This window comes from Triticum aestivum, chromosome 4D (assembly GCF_018294505.1).
Source record: "Triticum aestivum cultivar Chinese Spring chromosome 4D, IWGSC CS RefSeq v2.1, whole genome shotgun sequence".
NCBI classification, from domain to species: domain Eukaryota; kingdom Viridiplantae; phylum Streptophyta; class Magnoliopsida; order Poales; family Poaceae; genus Triticum; species Triticum aestivum.
Window position 1 is genome coordinate 39,215,546 of NC_057805.1, and position 27,924 is coordinate 39,243,469.

The window sequence follows — 27,924 nt, forward strand, 5'->3', positions numbered from 1 at the left end:
TAGGCCTACCCCCCAGGGGTACAATGGTAATCCGGCTGGATGCGGGTCCAGGCCGTCAGTGTCTGTATCCGCCGGCTTCTCCGCCGGCTGCTGGGGCCCGCCGACTGGGGGGTCCCGCCGGCTGCTGGTTACTGTAGCCTCGCCCCTGATGACGAGGGCTTTGCTGAGGTAAGCATGGCTACAGTGCCGCCGTCCGGCGGACTCTCACTGTAGCCTTACCTCGTCTTGTCTTCTTAATGATGCACATACTTCGAGGGAGTGAGGTAGCCGGTTGTTGGGAGCCGGCTACACCCCAGGCCGACTGGGGGGCTTGGCCGTCTTGGAGCGTCTCTCTGGCTGAAGGGGCCCGCCGCCCGCGGGCCGTACTGACAACCTGTCGTGGGTGGCGTCATGGTCAACATGGCTACAGTGCTGCGCCGGACAGGGGATGGCCGACCCGTACGGCGCACTGTGGCCATGCGTGCTCCGGGATTCGGGGGTGGCAGACTTTACTGTAGCCACGCCCGGTCTTGTCACCGTTATGTGGGTGCAGTCCTTGAGGGTGCAATCTTGGCCGCTTGCCGGGAGTCGGTCTTCTTGTGGCCGGCTTCTTTGAGTCGGCCTTCTTGTGGCCGGCTTCTTGGAGGGTTTCAAGGTCGGGCCGCCTCCCCATTGTCGGCCTGTGAGATAGCCGGTCAGGGGAAGGCGACCCCGTGCTTTGGGTGCTTGAAGGCTCGATCGGCCTGATGATTTTTGAAGAACCAGGGGGAGTCGGTTAGGCTACCCGTGGTCATTTACTCCGACAGTCCTGACATCCCTCAGGTACAACTCCGTTTACAGCCGTCTTGCACCACTGCTCCAGCTGCGCACATCACTACATGTGGATATTTCTCTACTTCTTTGCCCCGCACATACCTCTCCTGGCTTCTATGTACTGTATTTGTGATGAGTTTATGTCTCATCAACTAGTTCCAGTAATCTTATTCTAATCATGCTTCTTCAATTTCTTTGCCACAGGGATGGTCATCTCGATTTTGGTGAAACTGCACAAAATGATCCGATGGTCAAAGGGTTGCAAACTTCATTTCTTAGGAAGCGCCGATGTTGCCAGCAAATTAAAGCCTGGTTAGGGTTTACGGTTCAAGGCCTAGGGACTACATGGATCGTTTTTTTATTTAGCTGTCTCTGTTTCAATGGCTAGGGACTGCATGAGTAGTAGTAGTACTGTACGCCTTACGCCCGCTCCCTCGCCCACGCGCGCGGTGGCTCGCAGGACGAGGAGAAAATTTTACTACTCCCTCCGTTTACTCCTCGTCCCTACTACCTTGGTTAGAGAGATTATCATATTGTTTGGAATATATATGTCCTTTAGTAGATTTCAATATGAACTAGTAGTACATACTCCAAACACTGATGTATATAGACATATTTTAGAGTGTAGATTCAGTCATTTTGCTCCGTATGTAGCATAAAGTTGAGACACTTATTTTGGAACGGAGGGAGTACATATTTGCTATGATCTGTCAATCATTGAGATGCAATGGCATGCATGTTAGTCTCCTTTGTATTTGATGAAATGTTGCAACGGGCAACCTTCGACGCAAGATACATGTAACAGAAGCTGGAAGCTTCATAGCATTGTACTATCTCGCTGATAAATTACAGTACGTACTATACAAGTACTTCCTCCGTTCCTAAATATAAGTCTTTGTAGAGATTTCACCATGAACCACATACGGATGTATATAGATGCATTTTAAGTGTAGATTCATTCATTTTGTTCCGTATGTAGTCCACCTAGTGGAATCTCTACAAAGACTTATATTTAGGAACGGAGGGAGTACTATGTAAAGAGTTCGGTGTCGCACGGTGTGCAGAAAATATGATGATAGTGTGAGGTGGGCCATGTAATCACTGAGCCTGCGTGTTTTCACTGCTGTTGCACTCCTCCGCCGTAAGAATGGAGAAAATTGTAATCTAGTAGTACCTCCTTTCGCCGAAAGCGTGGGACATCCAGCAGTCCTACCACCTCAGTAATAATGACCAATGAGCCATCAAATCACATAGACCCAGCAGTAAGTTGGACGGACGAAGCAACCATCACTCTTGAATCCGCTTCTCCCTTCAACGCAGGCGCCAGTGAGAGGTCGCGTCTGCTCTGCCCGGGCATGAATGCGGCACCGATTCTTTGGAGCAGCGCTAACCGTTTCGGGCGGGAAGCGCGCGCGGGCGATGGAGGGGCTTTGGGTGGGCCAAGCTGGTCAGGAGCGGGCGTGGCAGCTGTCCGCCTGTCCCTACCGGACGCCCGGAAACGAGAGGATGCACCGACTCTCGCGGCTAAAATCGTACACTACACACCATCTCTCTATAGGAGTAGGTCGATCTGTCGCTCTTTCTAACACACACATGCTGTTAAACACACACACGCACACGCGCGCGCGCGCACACACACACGCACACGACACAATTATGATTTAAATCCCAATGACTCCCACACACACAAAAATACGGCATGCTTGTCACACGAATGCAGGAATATAAAAGGTTATTTTCCTCTTGTTGAACATAACGGGAGGGTTGTATAGCTGGTTAGCCTGTTCGCTCATCAAACTTGAGGTCTCGGGTTCGATAACTACACTTGAGCATAATTCGTGCCAGGAGGATTCTTTGACTGGTCAAAATGATGTATACGGAGCTATACGATCTCGTAGTGACCGTATAATCAGCTCATCACGTATAAGCTGCAGCCTCGGCGCTTGTTTTCTAGGTTTGCACTCTTCACACTCTCTCCAGTATATATATACACGCTGGAGCCTCAGTGCTTGTAGTTGCTCTCTTCACACTCTCTCAAACTCTCCAGATCTAAACAAGACTTCGTTGGCCTCTCTCTCTCCCCTCACTGCTGGTCAAAGAGCCGGCAGGATCCGTCCGCCGGGAAGGGAAGGATGCTTAACGCTGTCGCCGTCGGTGAGGGAGGGAATCCACTACCGGCGCAGCTATTCACTTTCACCCAGCGGCGGCGCGGGAGGGCCTCCGACCCCTTCTTCTTCGCCGCCGTACATAGTGTGGGTCGAACGGCCTCCAGTCGCCCACCGAACCACACCCCAAGAACCTTAAGGTATAATTTACTTATTCCACATGCATTGCTCTAGCTGCATGTGGGCTTTTTCCGCTTCTGCATTCGAATTTAGGTGTTGGATCAAACAGGAAAGTAGTGGGGAAAGTTGTATACCATGAATCTAGGACGTGGTTCAAAGAGGAAAGGAATGGGGGAAAGTAGTGGGAAAAGTTGTATAGCATGAATCTAGGACGTGGTTCAAAAAGGAAAGGAAGGGGGAAAGTAGTGGGGAAAGTTGTATCGCATGAATCTAAGACGTGGTTCAAAGAGGATAGGAATGGGGGAAAGTTGTGGGGAAAGTTGTATAGCATAAATCTAGGACGTGGTTCACAGAGGAAAGGAAGTGGGGAAAGTACTAGTACAGACTGGCTATCCAGCACCTACGTTGGTCGAAAAGGGAAAACAATGACAAACGCAGTACGCACATCTGTAATGAACTGATCTTTTGTTTTGGGGGACAAGGCTGTAGAGTTTGAGCAGGAATAGATTTGCTGCGCTCACATAGGGAAAAGTGTCTAAAGATAACAAAAATGGGACCAACACAAATATGCTCCTTGGTTGTTTGTTCTTTGTTGCAACAGACTGTGCATCACCCCAGTACATCGGTAGATGCACATGCTGCTGGTGCGTCCACTGTCCCGTGCAACTCTTTAGCTATTGTTACTCTAAGGCCCCGTTTGGTTAAAAACTCCCTAGTCCCTACCTTCTTGGTTACAGGGACTAAACATGGACTAGAGGTTATTAAATGACATGCTAAAAGACCATATTACCCCTAGTAATGAACTAATAGAGACAAGGTGCAATGCGTGGCAGGGGCAACTGTTGGAAAAGTCCCAAAAAGACTCCCTCGGGGTCTTCTTTCTTTAAAAGCAAATTACATGTTTAACAAATTTTATTGTTAATATAATCTCTTTGTTAATATTAATCAATGCCACCGTTTGAGAAATGCTACTATCTTGCTTTCCTTCCCATTTAGATAAGGTAGATGCTTCTTTTTGTTGGCTTATGTGTCATCCACCGTTATTGACCACTAGTTGTTTCCTTTGCACCTCTGTGTAAACAGGGTTATCTACTTCACCTTGTTGCCATTGTGACCTTTTGTTGCACTGCACAAAACACTTTTGTTTTAAGAGTGTTTTGTGCAGTTCAACCAAAATGTCACACCGACAATGTTGCTTGATTGCTTGATCTTAGTGGAACTGCACAAGAGGAGATCTTGCTTCCTATCCGTGTTGGCAAATTTGGTTCAGATCTTCTTCTTGTGAGTTGTTTGAATTCCGCGTCATGAGAGGTCAGTACTAGCCTTCTTTCACATGATTCTGCAGTGTGCTTTCATATGTTGTGCTACTTGTACGGTAATGTTGCTTGATTTTAGTGAACTGCACAAATGGAGACAAGACTTCCAATTTGTATGTGCACTGCAATATCCCATTGAGGTAAGATAAGGATATTTCACAACTGTTGGCCTATATTTTTCCACTTTCATCAGAAAATTAATGTCATTGTTTAGTGCTATACTTGTGCAACCTAATTGACATGCCAAATCTTACATTGAAGGCGAAGCTTGTCTGTTATTGAACCAAGTGATGAAGGGGAAGAACAAGCGGAAGAAAAACAAAAATCAACTCCTGGTGCTGTAAAGAAGCACTGGAACTGTGATGACACAAGTAATGATATAGTTTTGCATCTTAATTTATTGCTATGGCTGGAACGAGCAATTGTTTTGCCACTGATTTAATGTAATACGTAATTATCTCTACTTGTGAAAACAGGGATCTTCTTTGAAGATACCATATATTTTAGTGGAACTGCACAAGAAGATGTTGGAAACATTAATCTAATCGAGGAGTATATATTAACTTAGTAAGCGTGGCCACCACAATAGATAGCAACAGATGGTTCCGGAGAAGTGCTTCATCTGTATGCTCTACACAATAAGCCTCCTGACAAAGGTTGGTGCTCGCCCACTAATTTCATCCATATGATTGAGCTTTGTCATCTCTATTGATGTTGTGCTACTGTTTAGATATTGTCATCAAAAAGTGGTATTGTCCTTGAGAAGTGCTTCATCTGTGCTGTTTTAAATATTCCCTTTCCTTTTTTTCGATCAAACAGGGACGCTAGCATTTAGTTATCCTCTTGTCTTTGCACAACATGATCATCCTCCTCTGAAGAAGAATATGGAGTACGTGAAGTGACTAGTTCCGATTATGCCAGGATGAAGAAGCCCTATCTATCTTCTCATCAGAAGGAGCAGTTGAAGGATGGTTACATTAACCCCCACAAGACCAAACTAACTTCAGCTCAGAAGGACTGACAAATCTCCATTTTCTTGCTGTGATGCGCGAGTACAATGTTGTTCTAGGATTCTTTCCGGTGAGTTCCATTTTTCTAAAAGTGTGCTCTACATGGACCATGTAGGTGCCTGTTTAAACTGTCAATTTATAGTACAGTTTGCTTTATACTAATCACTTTTTTTGTATTTGTGCAAATAGGGGTGCTCAGCTTGATTTCAATGGGAACTGCAGAAAATGTTCATGAATACATTGAATCATTCATTTCCACCACAAGAAAGGAGGTGCCGATAAGTTCAAGGCGTTGCAACATATAAGGGCGAAATCATACAAGCTACACGTGAATTTGGTTGATTTTGGTGGAACTGCACAAAAAGAACAGCTGGTTTATTTAGCACGAGGTGCCATGTCAATGTCCGAACTGATGGCAAACGCTGCCCATTCCACAATCGTAGGCATTTGATATTTTGGAATGGGAAAACCTTGTCAAATTTTGCTCATTGATTTTACCAAGAAGACATGCGTTTGATATTTTCGAATGGGACGCCCTTTGCTGTCAGCAGCGTCGATCCATTTTTTCTTTATTCTTTAGTTGTGAAGTAAATATTGGCTCTGACATGTGAATCGCTGAGATGCATAATCATCAATTGTTTTGAATGTTCTCTATGAATTGCCAGCCTGTGTGTTTGATTGCAATGTACAGGAACGCTAAAAAGTTGCTCAAACTCTTTGTACTCCTTTTGTTCCTTTTTACTTCGCACATTGCGAAAGTGCATACTTTTTTCTATAAGATTGGTCAAAGTAGAGATACTTTGACTGTAGACAAAACTTGTATGCAGACTAGAAAGGACCGGAGGGAGTACATGTGAAACTGCTGCGAACAAGGTGATCACCCTGAGAATAATGCTAGTACGTATTGTTTTGCATGTTCATCCAATGACAGTGATACAAGAATTCAAACTAATCGAAATAAATTCATTCATACACGGTCGGATTTCATATAAACATGCCGGATTTCATTACATTTCATACATTCTTCAAATAAAAGGGGGTGCGCTGGAGGTATAATTAATTAACCGAAGCTACCCACCTGTGTCCGGCTGAGCCGAACAGAAGCTTCAGTGACTTAACTGCAGGTGCAGTTGCATAACTGACATGTGGCCCAGATGCCTGTTGGGCCCACGTGTCAGTCAGCCAACTGCGCATCGTCCTTCTCCAACATAGCTCTCCGACTCCACGTCGCTGCCAAGAAGCTAACCGGCCGTCAATGGTCAACCCGCCTAGCTTGTCATAGCGATTAGGGCAACTAGGAGCCCAATGATCAGGATCCCCACATGACAAACACCTTTTTTCTTGTCATTCTTCTTCTTGAAGTTCGTGTGTTGCACATCCTTGTTCTTCCCATCAAACTTTGCTTTGCCATCAAACTTGCGCTTGTTCTTGAACTTGTGGGGCTGGAAGTTCTTCTTCTGTACCAGATTGGCAGTAGATCCTCCCTCAATTCCTCGAGCATGTGTGTCCTTTGCTCTCGCCTTTTCTTCCACATCAAGAGTGCCAATGAGATCCACGAAGGAGGAAGCTTAGTGATGATACCTCCGGCAACAAACCTGTCCGGTAGCATACAGCTGAAGTGCTCAAGTTCTCTAGCAAATGACTGTATCTCATGAGCTTGCTCAATCATCTTGTAATCATAGAATTGCTCCATGATGTACAGCTCAGTGCCAGCAACCGGAGGGTAGCAGCGGTGGCCTTACTTGGACCCGAGCGACGGCGACCTACTGTGTTCTACTCTTCCTCGTTTTCTATGTGGTGCGGCCTCGTTGTCAGTGGGGCGGGGCCTCGGGGGAGCCGGCGATGTCCTCTGTCTCGTTTCCGGCGGGCGGCGCCTCGGCAGAGCGGAGGAAATCATCCCCCTTGTTGCCGGCAGGGTGGGGCCTCGGCGGAGCCGGCGGTGTCCTCTGCCTCGTTGTTGGCGCCACGGGGCCTCGGCGGAGCAGGGCCTCGTCGACACGAGCAGAGCGGGGACTCGTCAGAGCCAGCATTGTCCTCTGCCTCGTCCTCGGTCTCGCCAAACAGCGCCTCACCCGCTTCATCGCCCTCTTTGTAGGCGGCCGCAGCCTCCGCCACCCGCATGCGGTACCGCCATCGCTCGAGGCGGCCCTCGCGGGTGGTGCTGTACGAGTCGAGCAGCACCTCCTGCTCCGCCCGTTCCGCGGCGATCTGCTTTTCCGCCCGCAGGTGCTCCTGGAGGAGATGGTGGTTGTAGGCGGCGTCGGCCTGCGCCTCCCGGAACTGCTCCTCACGCTTCTGCCTCACCGTGTCCATATATTGGGCACGGGCATCGCCGATGGTCATGGTGCAATGCACCGGCGAGGATGGTGCGGAGGAGGGGGTGGGGACCGAATCGTCGACTACCATGTTCTCCATTGGGACGTCGTCATCCTCCGGCTGCCTGCCGGCCAGCCAGTCGGCAGCAATGGCTGCCATCTCCTTGTGGTCCGTCGTCCGCCCGTCCCGAAGAGCGCTGGAGCGCGAGGAAGCCATGGTGGGCAGTAGTGGTGTGGACAGGAGAATAGGAACGGATGCGGATGACTACGGCTATGGCCGGCGCAGCAGTTTATATAGCAATGGTGGGCGGCAGAGGGACAGACGTGTGGCGCCGGAGTAGCCGATTCGGAAACCGTGTATCATTAATGTGGGCGGCAGAAGGACGGACAGACGACACTTGTGTCGTTTGAAGGCGGAGCAATCGCATGCACCAGGAAGCGGGGCGGGCGGTGCTGACCGTTTCGGGCGGAAAGCACGCGCGAGCGAGGGAGGCAGTCTGGGTGGGCCAGGGCAGTCAGACTCGTGCTTGGCAGCGGGTCGGTCCAGCAGCCGGACATGCTGGCTCGCCAGCTACCTCGCCGAGCTGAGCGACGACAATCAGACGATGGATGTAGCTTCCGACCAGGAGCCGGCGCCACTATCCAAGCCGGTTCAAGCCGTGTTCACCATAGAGCAGGTGCGGCCGCACTTCGACGCCCTAATGGCGGAAGTGCTACCAGCGCAGGAGGACCTGTGCTGCAACCTCCGTCTCCTCAACGAGCACCGGTGAACAAGCGAACGACAATGTCGTCGCGGACATGTGGCACTATGATCCTGGCTTCCCGAATGAGTAGCGTGCGCTGTATCAGACCATCCGTAGGGCCCGCGAGGCCCTCTCCGTCGTCCTTCGAGTTGTTGCGCTCGCCGTGGCGCCGCCGTCTCGCGTTGTCAACATGGTCAACGGACATGAGGATGAGGAGATGACTTTACTTGGAGAGGATGATAGTGGGGACCCACCAGGGCCATAGCCGCACGTACTCAAGTGCCTCCTTATTAGTATATAAAACTAATTTTTTGCTGCCTCCTGGTTTTCCGACATCACGGTCCCACACCATTGTCAACCTATGTAGTCAATAAACGAGAGAATTGCACAAGAAGCGGCCGACAGCTGGGACCAAGCAGCTCGAGCAGTATTTGTGTTTTTGAGGTGTGAGCACTGCAGAGTTTTTCTTGAGCGATGTTTAGCCCAGATATTAATTTTTCTCCTCTGAACAACCACGAAAACATCACTGCAGCTATTAACTGGGCGGGCTGTGGCCCGTCTAGCCCAGGCCAGATTTCCAGCCCAGATATTAATTTTTTTCAAGCTGAAAATGGCTAGCCCAGCTATACTTTTTTTAGGAATACCCAGGCAAGGTCAAGTTGTTATTCTCCGCCCCGCTGGGCTGCAAATCTTTCCTAGGAGGGATGCATTAGGCTTAACAAGAAAATGGGCTTTAAGAAATAATAAATGGGATGTAATTATAAAAACTGGGCAGTAACTATAAAAAATGCACCAAACACGTAATTACTTTATAAAATATTATTTTTGGATATTGAAAATTTTAATTTCATTAATTGTTGCGAGCGCAATGTTTCGTTGGATTTTTACGTAATATAAATTTATATTGAAATTGTATTTAATCTGACTAGAAATTTTAGAATAAAAATATTTCGGATCCCATTTAAATGTGGGAAATTTAATTGAATTCTGTTTTGAACGGTTGGTTGAAATGGGCTGTACTTTTAACAAACTGTAAATGGGCTGTAGTAAATTCCATTAGAATTCAAAAATTGGCAGCACATTCTTACAAATCTCAAATGGGCTATAAGTTCTTTGCCACACACTTGTCGCCTTACTAAGTTGATGAATCCCCTAAAAAAAGAGAGTTGATGTGTATGCAAAGCTTTGTCAACTTATAGTCAACACACGGTTCTAGCAGAAGTGGCCGTTGGATGTCCATCCAACGGATGCCGTGCTTCTTCTTCAATCTCAGATATTCTAGATTCACCCGCCCAAAAAATGATTCCTCCCCCTGACATCTGTGGCGCACCGTTTCGGAAGCTCGCCTGTGGGCCTACTAAGTTGACGCGTACCAAGGGCTTTGTCAACTTAGTCAATATAAATGATTCTAGCTGTAGTGATCGTACGATGTCCATCCAACGGCCGTCGTGCTTCTTCAACCTCTGGTCTTCTTGCTCGAGCCGCCCAAAGCAGCGCCGGTCATGCCGCCTGCTCCTGCCTCCCATGGCCGGCTGTGCTGCCGCGCAGGCCTCATCGCCCCCTACTACTCCCACCGCTGGCCAGGCCATCTCTCTACTCACCCACACCCCCTGTTATTCCGTGGCGACGGCAGCCTCACACCGTAGCCAAACCAGTGAACCCTCGTACTCCTCTCCACGCGAGCTTCCACTGCCGCGTCTTCCTTGGCTCCGCGTCGTCCCCTTCCTAGGCCTCGCCGTCGTCCACCACCCTGGTGCTCTTGGCGCGGCGTGGTCAACGTGGTCAAGGAACGGCTTGCATCGGATGTGGACTGTAGGTGGAGAGGCTGACAGCTAGGTCCACGACGGCAGCAAGGAAGTGCCTTCTTATTACGCAGAAAATAATGATTCCTCCACCTGACAGAAGGGACCCACCGGATGGGCCACCGTATTTTGTGAAAAAAACGTTTCACCCCTGACTGCTGGGACCCACCGGACGGGCCACCGTATTGCACGAAAAAACGTTCCCCCCGCTGTCAGCTCGGACCCACCGGAAGTGCCTCCTTATTACGCACAAAAAAAATGAATACTCCCCTTGCTGGTTGGGACCCACCTTGGTGGGAGGCTGACTTGTAGGCCTACTAAGTTGACGGGGACGGAGTGCTTTGTCAACTTAGTCAATATGAACGATTCTAGCTCCAGTGACTGTACAATGTCCATCCAACAGCCGTAGTGCTTCTTCAACCTCTGGTCTTGTTACTCCAGCCGCCCAAAGCAGCGCCGGTCGTGCCGCATGCTCCTGCCTCCCGTGGCCGGCTGTGCTGCCGCGGAGGCCTCACCGCCCCCTCCTATTCCACCGCTGGCCAGGCCCTGCGGCGACGGCAGCCTCACACCGCAGCCGAACCAGTGAACCCTCGTACTCCTCTCCACGCGGGCTTCCACTGCCGCGTCTTCCCCGGCTCCGTGTCGTGCCCTTCCTAGGCCTCACCGTCGTCCACGGCCCTGGTGCTCTCGGTGCGGCGTGGTCAACGTGGTCAAGGAACGACTTCCATCGGAAGAGTACTGTACGTGGAGAGGCTGACAGCTGGGTCCACGGCCGCAGCAAGGAAGTGCCTCCTTATTACGCGCAAAATAATTATTCCTCCACCTGACAGCGGGGATCCACCGGATGGGCCACCGTATTTCGCGAAAAAACATTCCCCCCTAACTGCTGGGACCCACCAGCTACATCTTCGCACGCAAGGAAGTGCGTCCGGGCAAAAAAAAACGATTCGCCCCGCTGACTGCTGGGACCCACCAGCTACATCTTCACAGGCAAGGAAGTGCCTGACAGTCGGGACCCACCTGGTCGAAGCGTACGTAGCTTTGTCATTCTTGTCGCGAACGTGTACGTATATACTGGTTGATGTAAAGGTGCGCACGTGTCGTAGTAGAGGCGCGCACGTAGCATGTACACGTACGTACAGCGGCCAGGGTGCAAGAAAGTAAATACGGCCACGTACGTACATACGGGCGGGGTCTCAAACGCCTACTCACACGTACGTACAGCCAGGGTCGTGTACATGGCTGGGTCGGAACGGAGAAACAACGTCGTCGTCATGTTCATGGGGAGGCAACAGAATGGATCGTGTTCATCGGGAGGCAACGGAACGCGTGGGAGCCAACCGGCTTGGACGGAACAGCCGATGGAAACGAGGCCTGGCATACCGCAGAACGGAGGAAACGGCCTTGTGTTCGACCGGCCACATTCGAAACGGGATCCTGTTCATCGGGAGGGGTCTGGCGTACCGCAAAACGGAGGAAACAGACCTCCTACGGTCAAAACGGGGGTCTTGTTGATCGGGAGGGGCGTGGCGTACCGCAAAACGGAGGAAACAGACTTGTGTTGGAGCGCTACAGTCGAAACGGGGGTCCTGTTCATCGGGAGGGGTGTGGCGTACCGCAAAACGGGACTCCACGGGATACTGTTCATCTCCACCGTCGACCCCCTCCAGCCTCCATGGGCTACTGTTCATCCACCGCCGACCTCCTCCAGCCTCCACCTGCGACTGTTCATCCACGGGCTTCTGTTCATCCAGCCTCCAACGTGTGCTACTCCACCGGCTACTGTTCAACCAGCCCTCTCCACGGGCTCCTGTTCAACCACCCCTCCACGGGCTACTGTTCATCCAGCCCTCCGCCATCTACTGTTCATCCTGCCCTCCACGGGGTGATCCTATTCATCCTGCCCTCCACGGGGTCCTATTCATCCAGCCTCAACTGGCTCGAACGATCGGGGTCCTGTTCATCCAGGGGCGACGCCACGGGGTCCTGTTCATCCACCCCCACCGAGAACTGTTCATCCAAACCCCCCCAGCAACACTCACTGTTCATCCAGGGGCAACATCGATCGGCTTTAGTTAGCAGCAGTAGCGAAGGAATCGCTCGATCGGGTTCAGTTAACAGCCATCGATCGAACGCTGGGGTTCAGTAACGCGTAGCCTGCAGTGCAATCGCTCGGGTTCAGTTAGATCCCAACGCCTCGCTCGGGTTCAGTTAGAGCCCAACGCCTCGCACCCACGTGCGTGCGTGTACGAGAGAAACGCGCATCGCTCGGCCCCGACCACCCACCGTAACCGGGAACACCCCGATATTTTCCTCGCCCTCACTTCTACCACGGTTTTTTCCGTCATGGACGGCCCAAGGAATGTCATGCAGCTGCGTCTCCGGCCCGCCCAGGACGAAAAGCCCATTTTCTGTCATGATTTTTTGTCATAGAAGTAGGACCCCACCACATCTACGATGATACCGGGTTTTGCCACAATTATCGTCATAGAAGTTTGGTTTAATAGATTGATCTTTCTTGCAATGGGAGAAGTGCTTAGCTTTGGGTTCAATCTTGCGGTGTCCTTTCCCAGTGACAGTAGGGGCAGCAAGGCATGTATTGTATTGTTGCCATCGAGGATAACAAGATGGGGTTTATATCATATTGCACGAGTTTATCCCTCTACATCATGTCATCTTACTTAAAGCGTTACTCTGTTCTTATGAACTTAATACTCTAGATGCATGCTGGATAGCGGTCGATGTGTGGAGTAATAGTAGTAGATGCAGGCAGGAGTCGGTCTACTTGTCTCGGACGTGATGCCTATATACATGATCATACATAGATATTCTCATAACTATGCTCAATTCTGTCAATTGCTCAACAGTAATTTGTTCACCCACCGTAATACTTATGCTCTTGAGAGAAGCCACTAGTGAAACCTATGGCCCCCGGGTCTATTTTCCATCATATTAATCTTCCAACACTTAGCTATTTTTATTGCCTTTTTATTTACTTTGCATCTTTATCATAAAAATACCAAAAATATTATCTTATCATATCTATCAGATCTCACTCTCGTAAGTTACCGTGAAGGGATTGACAACCCCTTTATTGCGTTGGTTGCGAGGATTTATTTGTTTGTGTAGGTGCGAGGGACTCGTGCGTGGCCTCCTACTGGATTGATACCTTGGTTCTCAAAAACTGAGGGAAATACTTACACTACTTTGCTGCATCACCCTTTCCTCTTCAAGAAAACCAACACAGTGCTCAAGAGGTAGCAACTCCATCCGAGCTACTCACGACGTGGCCCGATACAGAGGCTCCGCACACCCCCTTTGCTTCACTGACGAAGTAATGGACCATGAATTCCCGGAAGGGTTTAAACCCGTGAATATCTAATCATATGATGGAACAACTGATCCCGCGGTATGGATCGAGGATTTTCTTCTCCATATCCATATGGCCCGCGGAGATGACCTTCATGCCATCAAATACCTCCCACTAAAATTCAAAGAGCCAGCTCAGTACTGGCTAAACAGTCTGCCTAAAAACTCTATTGGCAGCTGGGAGGATCTGGAAGACGCCTTCCGCGACAACTTCCAGGGCGCATATGTCCGGCCACGAGATGCCGACGTCTGAAGTCACATCGTCCAACAGTCCGGAGAGTTAGCGAGGAAGCTCTGGACTAGGTTCTTAATTAAAAAGAACAAGATCATCGATTGTCCAGACGCCGAAGCCCTCGCGGCCTTTAAACACAGCGTCCAGGACGAATGGCTTGCCCGTCACCTCGTCCAGGAAAAACCAAAATCCAGGGCAGCCCTTACTGCTTTAATGACCCGCTTTTGTGCGGGAGAGGACAGCTGGCTCACTCGTAGAAGCAACAGCGCCACGATCCGGGCACCTCAGAAGTCCGAGACGGCAACGGCAAGCCACGACGCGATAAACACAAGCGTCACAGTAATAACGAAATAACGAGTGACACAGCGGTTAACGCCGGGTTTAGCGGCTCCAAACCCGGTCAACGGAAAAATCCATTCAAGGCAAATAGAGACGGACCATCCAATCTAGAAAAGATACTGGACCGGCCCTGCCAGATTCATGGCACCCCCGATAAACCAGCTACTCACACAAACAAAAGCTGCTAGGTCTTCAAACGAGCCGGCAAACTTAATGCCGAACACAAGGGGAAGCGGCCGCCCAGTGACAGTGATGACGAAGAGACTCACCAGCCGAACACCGGGGTTCAGAAGCAATTTCCCCTCGAAGTGAAAACCGTAAACATGGTATATGTGATGCACACCCCTACAAGGGAGCGCACGCACGCACCGCGGGACATACATGCCATAGTGCAGATCCCCCCAAAAATTGGTCATATCCGCCCCGACGGTCTGGCAGCTCTGATCATCGATCCAATTATCGATGGGTCCCATCTCACGAAAGTCCTTATGGACGGCGGTAGCAGCCTTAATCTACTCTATCAAGAAACTGCCCGCAAAATGGGCATTGATCCTTCAAGAATCAAGCCCACTACAACTATCCTCAAGGGAGCAATGCCCGACGTAGAAACTCACTGCACAGGGTCTATCACACTAGAAGTCATTTTCGGTTCGCCGCACAACTCCCGAAGCGAGGGCTTGACCTTTGATATTGCCCCGCTTCAGAGTAGCTACCATGCACTTCTGGGGCATAACGCTCTTGCTTGTTTTAATGCAGTCCCACTCTACGCCCGCGCAAAGCTTCAAATGCGCGGTCCACGCGGCGTCATAACAGTAAATGGAAATACGGAACACTCCCTCCGCACAGAAGACCACACTACGGCTATTACGGCTGAAGTACAAAGCAGCCTCATCTAGCCGCATAAATCATCGGCCATTAAGCCGCCGGTTTCCATTAAATGGAACCGATTAATCTCCGAGCTGGATTAGCAGTTCGGCCTCCGCCGTTCGCCCTACACACTCGCGAGGTTTACACCGCGCATGCATAACTATGCATTAAAAATATAGTGGTCATCGGCGGAGGCACAATACGGAATAGCCTACAAGCACTCCCATTTGCTCCTTTTCTCTTCTAACCACATTTTATCTCTTATTACAGGTGGCTCAAACATTGGTCATCTTATGGACTCTTTCGGAGTTCGGCTTCATACACTCACCCAAAGGTCATTCCTGTTTAGGAATCCTTCCACCGAGGCAAGGCAGCGCAGACGTGCGACAGGAGGTCCAAATAATTTTGTGTAGACCGCACTCTCTATTTCGAGCCTGTAAAGTACCTTCTCCCTCAGCCTTCGACCACTGGCATGTCAAATAGCCTGGGTCGTGGCGTTGTTATTTGCACAATGGCAATTGACATATCAATCAAGCTCCAGTGAACATAATCCGTATCAAGTATTTGCTTCTTTTAAAGAGCTAAATTCTTTCCGGTTGTTTCACACTCGCACCTCGGCACAATCGCAAGGGGCTCGATATGGGAAAAAATGAGTTGCTGACAAAGTCCGAACAGCTTTATAGCACACTTCGGCGTCACGAGTTTGGCCTTATATGCACCAGCTCCGAATCAGGTCTTTGGTCAATAGTTGGGTTGCCCGGCTCCTGTGCATACTACCTTATGTTCCGCTATATCGGCTAGGGTTGTAAAGGGAGAACTACTGCGATTGTGTCCCATTTCATCTGGATGAGCACCTCAGTAGAGAAAGCCGAAAACTGACTGTCATGATATGGCGAGAGCTGGTCAACCACTTGATGACTCACTAGAATCTTTCGCGATTCTTTCCGTACTAAATGAAGGGCCGTTCTTAAGGTCACCCATGTAACGCACCATATTCGGATAAACTGCGTACATACTAGAGGCTATATCTTAGACCCACCATAAAACTCCTATGGCTAAGTGAAAGTGTTAACGCCCTATAGTCCGATTGCCTAGTTCGCCGCATTGACACCTCCTTTATGGACCAAGACGTTGGATTGAGAGTGATCAAGCACTTTTCCGAACACCCCCCCAATTTTATGCGAGGGGGCTGAAGCCGACGACTGGAAAACTTTCAAATTACATACAAATAATGGCCGCACAGGAGGAGCCAAAATTAAAGTATTATAATATTGTCTTTCGAGCACTGACCCTCTATTAAGCTGGCACCCTCTAAAACGTCCTCGAAATAATGCTCCGGCACGTGATGGTCCTTGCCTTTGGGTGGACTCTTCGCTGCAATATCGGTGGCCTTCATCTTCGCCCAGTACGTCTTGACGCGGGAAAAGGCCATCCTTGCACCTTCAATGCACGTCGACCGCTTAACGGCGTCGATACGCGGCACCGCATCAACAAGTCGCTGCACCAAACCGAAACAACTATTCGGCATTGGCTCAGCCGGCCACAGCTGGACTATGACGTCCTTCATGGCAGAGCCGGATATCTTGTGGAGATCGGCCCACTGGGCCATCTGCTCGTTCAGTAACAGCGGACGCTTTGGCGCGTTGAATTGTGACCAGAAAAGCTTCTCCGTTGCGGACCCTTCCCGCGGTTGGTAAAATTGCGCCGCATCGGAGGCACTCTTCGGCAAGTCCAAGAATGCATCTGGGGAGCTCCACATCTGATTAAGCGGGGCATACTTCGGATCGCTGAATTTAGTCTGTAAGAAAGGCTTACCGGCCGCTATCTCCCCAGCTTGTCGGATCTGCTCCCGAGCCGCTCTAGACTCGGATCGGGCTTCTTTCGCCTCTCGCAAGGCCTTGTCAAGGTCTGCTGCTTTGGCTTTGTTATCCCTCTCAAGGAATTCGCACCGGGCAGTGGTTTCTTTTAGCTCGCGCGCCATCATAGAAATTCTCTCCTCACACTGGCGCCGAGCAGCCTGTTCGACTTTTAAGTCATCAGCTGCCTTATTGGCAGCCAAATTCCTCATCCGGGCTTGCTCCTTGGCTCGGGCAAGCTCAGCCCGAAGGGTTTCCACCACGGCAGCACCATCTGCAGTTATGCATGTCCCAGTATACAACCCTAGCTTCGTGCTCATGTTATCATACATACATATATTGACTGCCCTGAACACATACCTTGTGCCTCGTCGAGCCGCCTGTTAATAAGCATGATGTCATCATCCGCCACATCAAGTTTTTTCTTCAGACCTGCAACCTCCGTAGCGTGGGTAGTCGTCATGAAGGTAACAGCCTGTGTTTCAATTAATTGGACTAACTCCTGGGCATATCTTTCGATCCTCTGATAGCCTTGCTTTGGACGCCAACCAGAGTCTCAGGGGCTACTACCTATACACAGGTGCATTTTGCGTATAGAGCACAAATTGAAAATATTATAGTACGTACCTCGAAGCCTCTTAGCAGGCTCGTGAAGGCTTCGTTCAACCCGCTTTTCGCGGACAGAATCCTTTCAGCCAACTTACTCATTAAGGTACGATGTTCTTCCGAGACGGATGCATGTTGCAGCATGCCCATCATGGTATCCGGCGCATCTGGATTCCTGGGGGCGGTCGTGGGAGCGCAGACTCTCTTTGAAGAGGCGTATTCACTCGACTCTGGAGTCGCCCACGGTTGTAAACCGGATAGCCCGAGACCTCTATGTTTGACCCCCGTCGGGGCCACACACTCTGGGCCCTGGGCGACCGAAGTCTCACCTTCGGGCGTTGTCTTCGATGTCCCCTGCACCACTTGTTGACCGGGAAGGATCCTCCGGGATGACACCTCAAAGTCGTCCGCCCTATTGGGCGAGGAAACCTGTGGAGGTATTTTGCTCTCCATCATCTCCGGAAGCAGATCCCACGAGGAGGAGGACTGTTGAGGAAGACTGCGCGCCGGACTACAAACGTGTATATTAAATGTCACCCTGGTAACAAGAAGAGGAACGGGATATGTTTAAAACACCTTGATTCACTTATGATTTGGCGGAAGGCTTATCCTTCTGGAGGAACTGTGCGACAACGTCACCCTCCGAACCCGAAACACCTGACAGGGGCGCCTTGCCTCGCTTAGGAGCCATTGCGTCCCAAACTTCGGAGGCAGTCCTTTTCTTACTATGAGGAGAAAGGATGACAACTTCTCCTTCTCTTTTGTCTTCGGAAAAAGGAGCATTAATCTCCCCGGACACAGTGTTTGGTGTACCTCCGAGGCTACCTTTGACTCCCTCGCTCTCCTTATAGTCCTCCCTCACCGGCACTTGGCATGGCGCCGGGACCAGCATCCATGTTAGCACAGGACTAGCTGAGTCTTCAGGGAGAGGGGCCGAACACCGGATTCGCTCCGCCTTCTTTATCCAGCCCTGGAAAAAGGTGGCTTTCTCAGTATCCTATTATGAGATGTTTAACTCAAACTGTGTTCGGGAGACAAGTGCTTACCGAGGTATCTGGATGGTTGCAACAGAGGCCTATGTCCTCTGTTGTATCCGGCCACTGTTTTCGTGTCCCGAAAAATAACTTCCACATTCCTCTGTGCGTCGCACCAAAGAAGTGCTGGAGGGTTCGTGGTCCTTCCGGATTGAACTCCCACATACGGAGTGGCCGTCGCTGGCACAGGAGGACCCGTCGGACTAACATTACCTGAATCACGTCAATGAGTTCGGTGTTCTTCTCAAGGAGACTCCGTATGCGGCTCTGAAGAATCTGCACTTCATCGATTGATCCCCAGTCCAATCCCTTATTAACCCATGATGCAAGCTGAATTGCAGGGCCAGATCGAAACGCAGGTGTAGCTGCCCACTTGGTACCATGGGGTTCAGTGATGTAAAACCACTCCCACTGCCATAAGTCGGAAGATTCTGAGAAGGATCCTTTAGGCCAAGGAGCGTTGATGAGTTTGCTCACTACAGCACCACCGCACTCCGCTTGTTCCCGTCGACTACCTTAGGGTTCACATTAAAGGTCTTGAGCCACAAGCCGAAGTGTGGGAGAACATGGAGGAAGGCCTCGCATGTGATAATAAACGCTGAGATATGAAGGAAGGAATCCGGAGTTAGATCGTGGAAATCTAGCCCGTAATAGAACATGAGCCCTCGAACAAAGGGGTGGAGAGCGAACCCTAGCCCTTGGAGGAAGTGGGCGATAAACACGACCCTCTCACTAGATCTGGGAGTGGGAATAACTTGCCCTTGGGCAGGAAGCCTATGGGGGATCTCCGCGGTCAGGTATCTTGCTGCCCGGAGCTTCGCAATATCCTCTTTTGTGACAGAAGAAGCCACCCACCGTCCTCGAGGGCTGGGTCCGGACATGACTGGAAAGCTGAAGCAACTAAGTTGAACCTTGGGGGATGGAACTCGAGATTGGAAAGGTTGAGAAAAGATTTGGCGCAGAGGGGAGGGACGGGTCTTAACCCCTTTATAAAGGCGATGAATATCAAACGCCTCCTCCTAAGCCTTAAAACTTGCCTACTCCTAAGGAATCATGCCAACCGAGCGGTTGGGTTGCCCACGCTCGTATTGATGAGAATCCCACAATAAGGGGACACGATCTCCGCTTCGACAAGATGTGCCAAATAAAACCGCATCTCGAAACGTGGGGCATCAGGCCAAAACCGGTTCAAAATAATGACCAGGTGATGACGTGGAGTCACATCGCCAAAAGTTGTCAGCGGATTGGACTCGCGAAATATTATACTCTCTGCGGTTGTGTGTGGTACTTGTGTTGCAGATCCGGACACGTTCGTTACGTCCAAAGACTGAGTTGGAGTATTCGGAGAAGGAACCCGCCTTGCAACGCCGAAGACAATCTGCTCGCCGGACACCTCGTCATTGAAGCCTGGTTCAGGGGCTAGTGAGGGAGTCCTGGACTAAGGGGTCCTCGGGCGTCCGACCTGTTACACATGGGCCGGACTGATGGGCCGTGGAGATACGAAGACCGAAGACTCTCTCCCGTGTCCGGATGGGACTCTCCCTGGCGTGGAAGGCAAGCTTGGCGACCAAATATGAAGATTCCTTTATCTGTAACCGACCTTATGTAACCCTAGACCCCTCCGGTGTCTATATAAACCGGAGGGCTAGGTCCGTAGAGGACAATCATCATAACCATAGTCATACAGGCTAGACTTCTAGGGTTTTAGCCATTACGATCTCGTGGTATATCAACTCTTGTAGTACTCATATTCATCAAGATCAATCAAGCAGGAAGTAGGGTATTACCTCCATAGAGAGGGCCCGAACCTGGGTAAACATTGTGTCCCCCCGTCTCCTGTTACCATCAACCTTAGACGCATAGTTCGGGACCCCCTACCTGAGATCCGCCAGTTTTAACACCGACAGAGGCCTTAATATCCTTTAGTTTCCAATATGGACCCCGCTGCCACGAGAGGGTAGGACAAAAGATGTCATGCAAGTTCTTTTAATAAAGCACGTATGAGTATTTACGAAATACATGGCTACATTATATCGATGAACTGGAGCTAGTGCCGTATCGCCCTAGGTTATAACTGTCACATGATGTATATCATCCAAAAAGTCACCGATCCAATGCCTACGAATTTATCTTATATTGTTTCTGCTAAGTTACTACTGCTATCATCACTGTTACACTTGCTACAAAATTACTGCTATCACTGTTACTGTTACTGTTGCTGCTGTCACTACTATCAAAACTATCGTATTACTATGCTACTGATTACTTGCTGCAGATAATTAATCTCCAGGTGTGGTAGAATTGACAAGTCATCTGCTAATACCGTCAAATGTTCTTTGGCTCCCCTTGTGCCAAATCTATAAATTTGGAATGAATACTCTACCCTCGAAAACTGTTGCGATCCCCTATACTTGTGGGTTATAAAGACCTTTTTCTGGCGCCGTTGCCAGGGAACATAGCTATATTTGTTGAGTCACTTGGGATTATTATCATATTGTCACTATGAAGAATCTGAAGGATCCAAAGACTAAGATATTTCCCTCAAAGACGAGGGGAGGTAAGGAACTACCATCCAGTTCTGCTTTAGATTCACCTTCTGTTTTGAGTAAACTTGCAACACCACCACATGCTATCAATTCTAATATGTCGCAAGTTATTGATGATGCTACTTCTACTATGAATGATGCTTATGATGATGCTATTACCTTGCTTGATAATGATGATGTGCCACTTGGTGAATTTCTTGATGCACAAATTGCTAGAGTAATACAACATGATGTTGTTGAATCTGATGATGAACTTGAAACTGAAACTCCTGAAACACCTGCTAGAATTAGCCTTCCTAGATATGAATTTCCTAAGGTACCGGAAGGTTATGTTATGAATGAGGAGACAACTAGAGATATTCTTGCTTGTAAAGATAGAGATGATCTAGAGAAATTTCTATGCAAGTATAAAGAAAAATCTCTGAATGCTAGAATGAAGTATGATCCTAAGTTTGCTACTTCACCTATCTTTATTGATGATAAGGATTATGAATTCTCTGTCGACCCAGAGTTAATTACTTTGGTTGAATCTGATCCTTTGCATTGTTATGAAACTGAAACTGTTATGGCACATCTTACTAAGTTGAATGATATAGCCACCCTCTTTACTCATGATGAGAAAACTCGTTATTACTTTATTCTCAAATTATTTCCTTTCTCATTAAAGGGTGATGCTAAAGCTTGGTACAATACTCATGCTCCTAGTTGTGTGCGTAGTCCCCAGGATATGATTTATTACTTCTCTGAAAAATATTTTCCTGCCCATAAGAAACAAGCTGCCTTATAGGAAATATTTAACTTTGTGCAAACTAAAGAAGAGAGTCTCCCACAAGCTTGTGGGAGGCTTTGCCAGTAACTTAATGCTTTGCCTGATCATCCTCTTAAGAAAAATGAAATACTTGATATCTTCTATAATGGACTAACCGATGCTTCTAGGGACTTCCTAGATAGTTGTGCCGGTTGTGTTTTCAGGGAATGAACTGTTGGAGAAACTGAAGAATAATTGAATAACATATTGAAAAATTATGATGATTGGACTATTCCTGAACCACCGCCTAAACCCACTTCGAAGAAGAGGGGTATATTATATCTCAGTCCCGAAGATATGCAAGAGGCAAAGAAATCTATGAAGGAAAAAGGTCTTAAAGCTGAGGATGTTAAAAATTTACCTCCTATTGAAGAAATACATGGGCTTAATACACCACCACTGCCTAAGGTGGTAGAGGTAAATTCTCTTATGAAGTTCAATGAAAATGATAATCCTCACAATATGCATCCTAGTCAATGCCTTTATGAGTTTGAAAACTACATTAGGAAACAATATCACTTCAATGCAAATGTTATGAAACAATTGAAATATAATTCTGATATGATTGCTCGCTTGAGTGACTTGTTATTTAGAATCTCAAATGATGTTAGAGGTGTTGGAAAACACGCTTCTATGGTTCAAACTCAACTAGAACAAGTTGCTAAATCACAAAGAGAATTACTTGATGAAATGAATAATAATATGCATGACTTTGCTGTTAGAGTTGCAACTAGAGGAGGTAAAATGACTCAGGAACCACTTTATCCAGAGGGACACCCAGAAAGAATTGAGCAAGATTCACAAAGAGCTAACACTAGTGCACCTAGCCCTTCTGAAAATAAAAAGAAAAGGAAAAATGATATGACTTTGCACACTTCTAGTGAAACTGAAATAGACAAGCCTCCTGATAATGACAATGAAACTTCTATCTCTGATGCCGAAACTCAATCTGGTAATGAACACTCACCTAGTGATAACGAAAAAGATAATGATGAGGTTCATGAAGACTCTCAACCAAATAATGAAAAAGAACCAGACAATGATGTTGAGATAGAACCACCTGTTGATCTTGATAACCGACAACCTAAAAATAAAAGGTATGACAAAAGAGACTTTGTGGCTAGGAAACACGGTAAAGAAAGAGAACCGTGGGTTCGAAAACCTATGCCTTTTCCACCCAAGTCAACTAAAAAGAAAGATGATGAAGAATTTGAACGCTTTGCTAAAATGCTAAGGCCAGTCTTTTTGCGTACTCGCTTGACTGATATCTTGAAAATGCCTCCTTATGCAAAGTATATAAAAGAAATCATCACAAATAAGAGAAAAATACCGGAAGCTGAAATCTCCACTATGCTTGCTAATTACACTTTCAAAGATGGAGTACCTTAAAAACTTGGAGATCCGGGAATACCAACTATACCTTGCTCTATCAAAAAGAATTATGTGAAAACTGCTTTGTGTGATTTAGGAGCTGGTGTTAGTGTTATGCCTTTCTCTTTATATAAAAGACTTGACTTGAATAAACTCACACCTACTGAAACATCTTTGCAAATGGCTGACAAGTCAACTGCCATAACTATCGGTATCTGTGAGGATGTGCCCGTTGTTGTTGCTAATGTTACTATTTTGACTGACTTTGTTATACTTGAGATGCCTGAGGACGACAACATGTCGGTTATCCTTGATAGAACATTCTTGAACACTACAGGGGCTGTTATGGATTGCAATAAAAGCAAGGTCACTTTTCATATTAATGGTAATGAGCATACGGTGCACTTTCGGAAGAAACAATTCCAAGTGAATGGTATTAATGTTATTGAAAAATCTCCGACAATCACTATTGGAAGTTTTCAAATACCTCTACCTAGTGTCAAAAAGAAGTATGAAATGCTTATTGTTGGGGACATCCATATCCCCATTGAGGTAACTTAGTGATTTATGAAAGTTCTTCGGTTTCATGCTAACTGAAAGTGGTTGTTAATAAGACCTGATCAACCTTATTGATGAATCATTTTTGAGCGGTATGAAGTTGATGAATTTAGTAAGCACTACCTTCCGTCCCTACTTTTTGTTTTCTATTTTTATTAGTTAAATAAAATAAAATGCCATGTTTAGTCTGTTTTCTGAATTTCCTGTGCAATAAAAAATGACCCAAAAATAAAAGTGCTCAGAATGCCCTGAAAATTTTATATGATTTTTTTCCTGAATATTTCTGAATTTTTGGTGCAAATAATACCAGAGGGAGGTGCACCAGCTGGGCACAACCCACCTGGGCGCGCCAGGACCCCCAGGCGCACCCTGGTGGGTTGTGGTCCCCACGTGGCCCCCTCACTTATCTCTTTAGCCCACATCATCACTTAGCTCCAGAAAAAATCTCCATTGCTCTCTCTCCCGTGTTCTTGAGCTCAAACCCATGAATTTCCATCTCTTTGCTCAAAGATCTATTTCCGAAACTGTCTCGGGGGATTGTTGCTTGGTATGTAACTCCACCGTTTGTCCAATTAGTTTTTGCTTTAGTGGTTTATACTTTGAATAATTAGCTACTCTTGGTGCTGCTGTAGATGTGCTTGCATGTTGAATTCTTAGTGTTCTAAGTTTTTTGAATGCTTGCTATGGCCTCTATGTATCCCTATGAGTAGTTGCTATCAATTTCATGAAGTTTTGTTGACAAATTTTTGTCACCCCAAAATTTTTATTTTCAGAAAATTGTACGCAGACATGAATATCTTCAGGAAGTTTGGCTCTAAGAAGAACTCCAAGGGTGTTATTGGGGACTCTTCTGACAGTGATCTCCACCCTCGGAGGTTGGCGGAGGTACGGCCGTGCGAATGGCCGCACACCCCGTTCCTGGAAGCGGCTGAAATTCTTCAGGAGTTCATGCAATATATTGCTAATGTCGGCCTCACCGACTTCATCGCAGATGAGTGTGACCAGCACCAAATCCTCACAAACATCTTTGTTCAAAACTTTACTTTCTTTCCTAGAAATAATCCTCCTGAAGTGAGCTTTGATTTATATGCTAAAAACCATCAGATACCACTTACTGAATTTTGTGACATATGCATGATCCCTTCTGATGGGAGCTTGGCTGAGCCTAGGTCAGCTGGGTTTGAGGACTTTTAACGCACTTTGACCATGGGAGATGAGAGAGGGGTGTCAGCCACCACGGCTGTTAGCTTACACTTTCCTGCTATACATTATTTTGCTTTATTTGTTGCCAAGTGTCTGCTTGCTAGAAAGAAAGTAGGTGCGCTCAATGCACCAGACTTTGCTGTTTTACGCCGGGCACTGGAGCGTGACAACACCTATAGCTTGGGAGCTATTGTGGCCCGTCGCTTGCATCTTAATAAATCCCAGGGGGAAATACATGGTGGGATTTTTGCTATTCGTTTGGCGGCTCACTTCAATGTTGATATATGCCCTCATGATTACCCTCTGACCAAGGTTTACCTAGACCGTGCAGCCATGGAGCACCATCACATTCTTGCACATGATCATCCTGATATTGCCATCCCTTATAACTTGGTCCTTAGCGTTAAAAATTGTGATGTTATTCCATTGCCTGCACCTGCTTTGTTTGATTCCGCTGCCAGGGGCAGATACCGGATTATGCCTGCGGACATCATCGCCTATCGAAACGCTCAGGCTGCTGCTGAGGCAGCACAGGAGGAGCCTCAGCAGTGGGACGAGTGGATGCATGGTCCTCAGGATCCCTACTACCCTCCAGGCTACTGATCGATTACCAACTTAGGCCAAAAGCCTATGCTTGGGGGAGTACGTGTTTCTCACCGACATTACATTTATGCCTACATATCATTTTATTTCTCGGTGCTCACACTCTTTCATTGTATCATCCATGCTTAGATTTATTTTTTTTGCTTTCTTCTTGTGTGTTTGAAAAACTTTATAAAAACCAAAAAAATTAGTTGTAGTAATTTAGTTTCTATGCATGCTCAGTAGTAGTACTTAAAAGAAAATCCAAAAAGATTTCCTTGTTGGGAGCTTTCCCGTGTAAATAGTTTTTCTCGTTTTTGCTTTTATTTGCTTGTTGAAGAAAACCAAAAACTCCAAAAATATTTCCGTGTGTTTCTCTGAATTTCTTTTCTTTTTATTAGTTGTACCAAGGAGAAGACCATAATCAAAATGTTGAGTGGCTCTCATATGAATAACTGTTGAACTAATAAGAGCACATTTTACCTTGTCTTCTCCTGTTGAATATTTTTTTTGCAGATTCCAGCTTAGTCCATGGCACTCTTGCACGATTATTATTTTCATATCATTCGATCGTGCAAGTGAAAGGCAATAATGACGATTTTCGATGAATTGGCCGTGGCAAAGAGAAACTGGTATGAACTCGACTTGTTCTGTTTGTATAAATATGTTTAACCTAGTATCCAGACTTCAGCCCGTTATGATTAAACTTGTTTGCAATGACAATTAGAGATTATAGTTTCTCATGCCATGCATAATTAGCTGGGAGTTGATAATAATTTATCTTGGATATCGACATAGCGTTAAAATGATTGTGATGTAGTATGATGATATGGTATCCTCCTCTGAATGTTCGAGTGGCTTGACTTGGCACATGTTCATGCATGTAGTTGAATCAAAACCAACATAGCCTCTATGATATTTATGTTCATGGTGTTCATATCCTACTGATGCTAGTGTCCAATGTTACTGATGCATAATGCATGGTTATGATCGTTGTTGCTCTCTAGCTGGCCGCTTCTCAATCTAATTGCTAGCCTTCGCCTGTACTAAGTGGGAACTCTGCTTGTACATCAAAAACCTTGAACCCAAAGTTATTCCAGATGAGTCCACCATACCTACCTATATGCGGTATTACCCTGCCGTCCTAAGTAAATTTGCATGTGCCACCTCTAAAAACTTCTAAAAATTATCCGTTTTGTGTGCCTGGATTGTTCATGGAACGACAGGAGGTGGTCGATATCTTCCATGCTAAGCGGGTTTTTCTCAGGTCAAGTGTTTATTCACTCGCCATGGCATGGGAAAAGGGCGGTAATAGGGATTCCCAGTCCCGAACTCAAAAAATGCAAATAATCAAACACAACTCCCCCTGGACTGTTATTGGTATGGACGACACCCGTTGTTTCGGATAAGCCGTGGAGTGTGATTGTTGGTGGAGGGGGAGTAAACCTTTACTTTTGTCGCTTGGGAACCACCACTAGCGTGCTTAGCATGGAAGATGTTGATAACTGATGGTCGTGAAGTGAATAAGAAGGGTGCATATCTCAAAATAATCATTTATCTCTGTTTTAAAAATTGAGCTCTGCTACCTCTGCAAATCACTGCTCCCCTCTGCGAAGGGACTATCTTTTACTTTTATGTTGTGTCACCACCTTCTAAAACAAGCGCCAGAAACTGAGTAGAGCACAATTGTCATGACTTATGCATTGTGTGTAGCTAATGTTGGGTGCATCATGACTGGATCTTTTCTACCATGAATTACAATGTTTAGTCGCTGCTTGAACTTTAGAGGTGCTCTGGATTTATGTTTTGCGGTCTCAGAAAGGGCTAGCGAGATACCACTATTGTCATATTATATCATGGTTGTTTTGACAACGTGTTGCCATTTGAGATACGTTATTATTGCTCGCTAGCTGAATATGTCATTGATATGAGTCATTATAATCTTTAACAGTTATTGTTGGCATGGTTAGTTATAATGTTGGCTGAAAACCTGGATGCTGTTTAAGCTTATTTATGCAAACAAGAGCAAAATAGTTCGTAAAAGTTTTTTTCTTTCTCACTTTCAGTTTGTCAACTGAATTGCTTGAGGACAAGCAAAGGTTTAAGCTTGGCGGAGTTGATACGTCTCCAATGCATCTAATTTTTCTCACGCTTTTCCTCTTGTTTTGGACTTTAATTTGCATGATTTGAATAAAACTAACCCCGGACTGACGCTGTTTTCAGCAGAACTTCCATGGTGTTGTTTTTGTGCAGAAATAAAAGTTCTCGGAATGGAACAAAACTTTCCAAG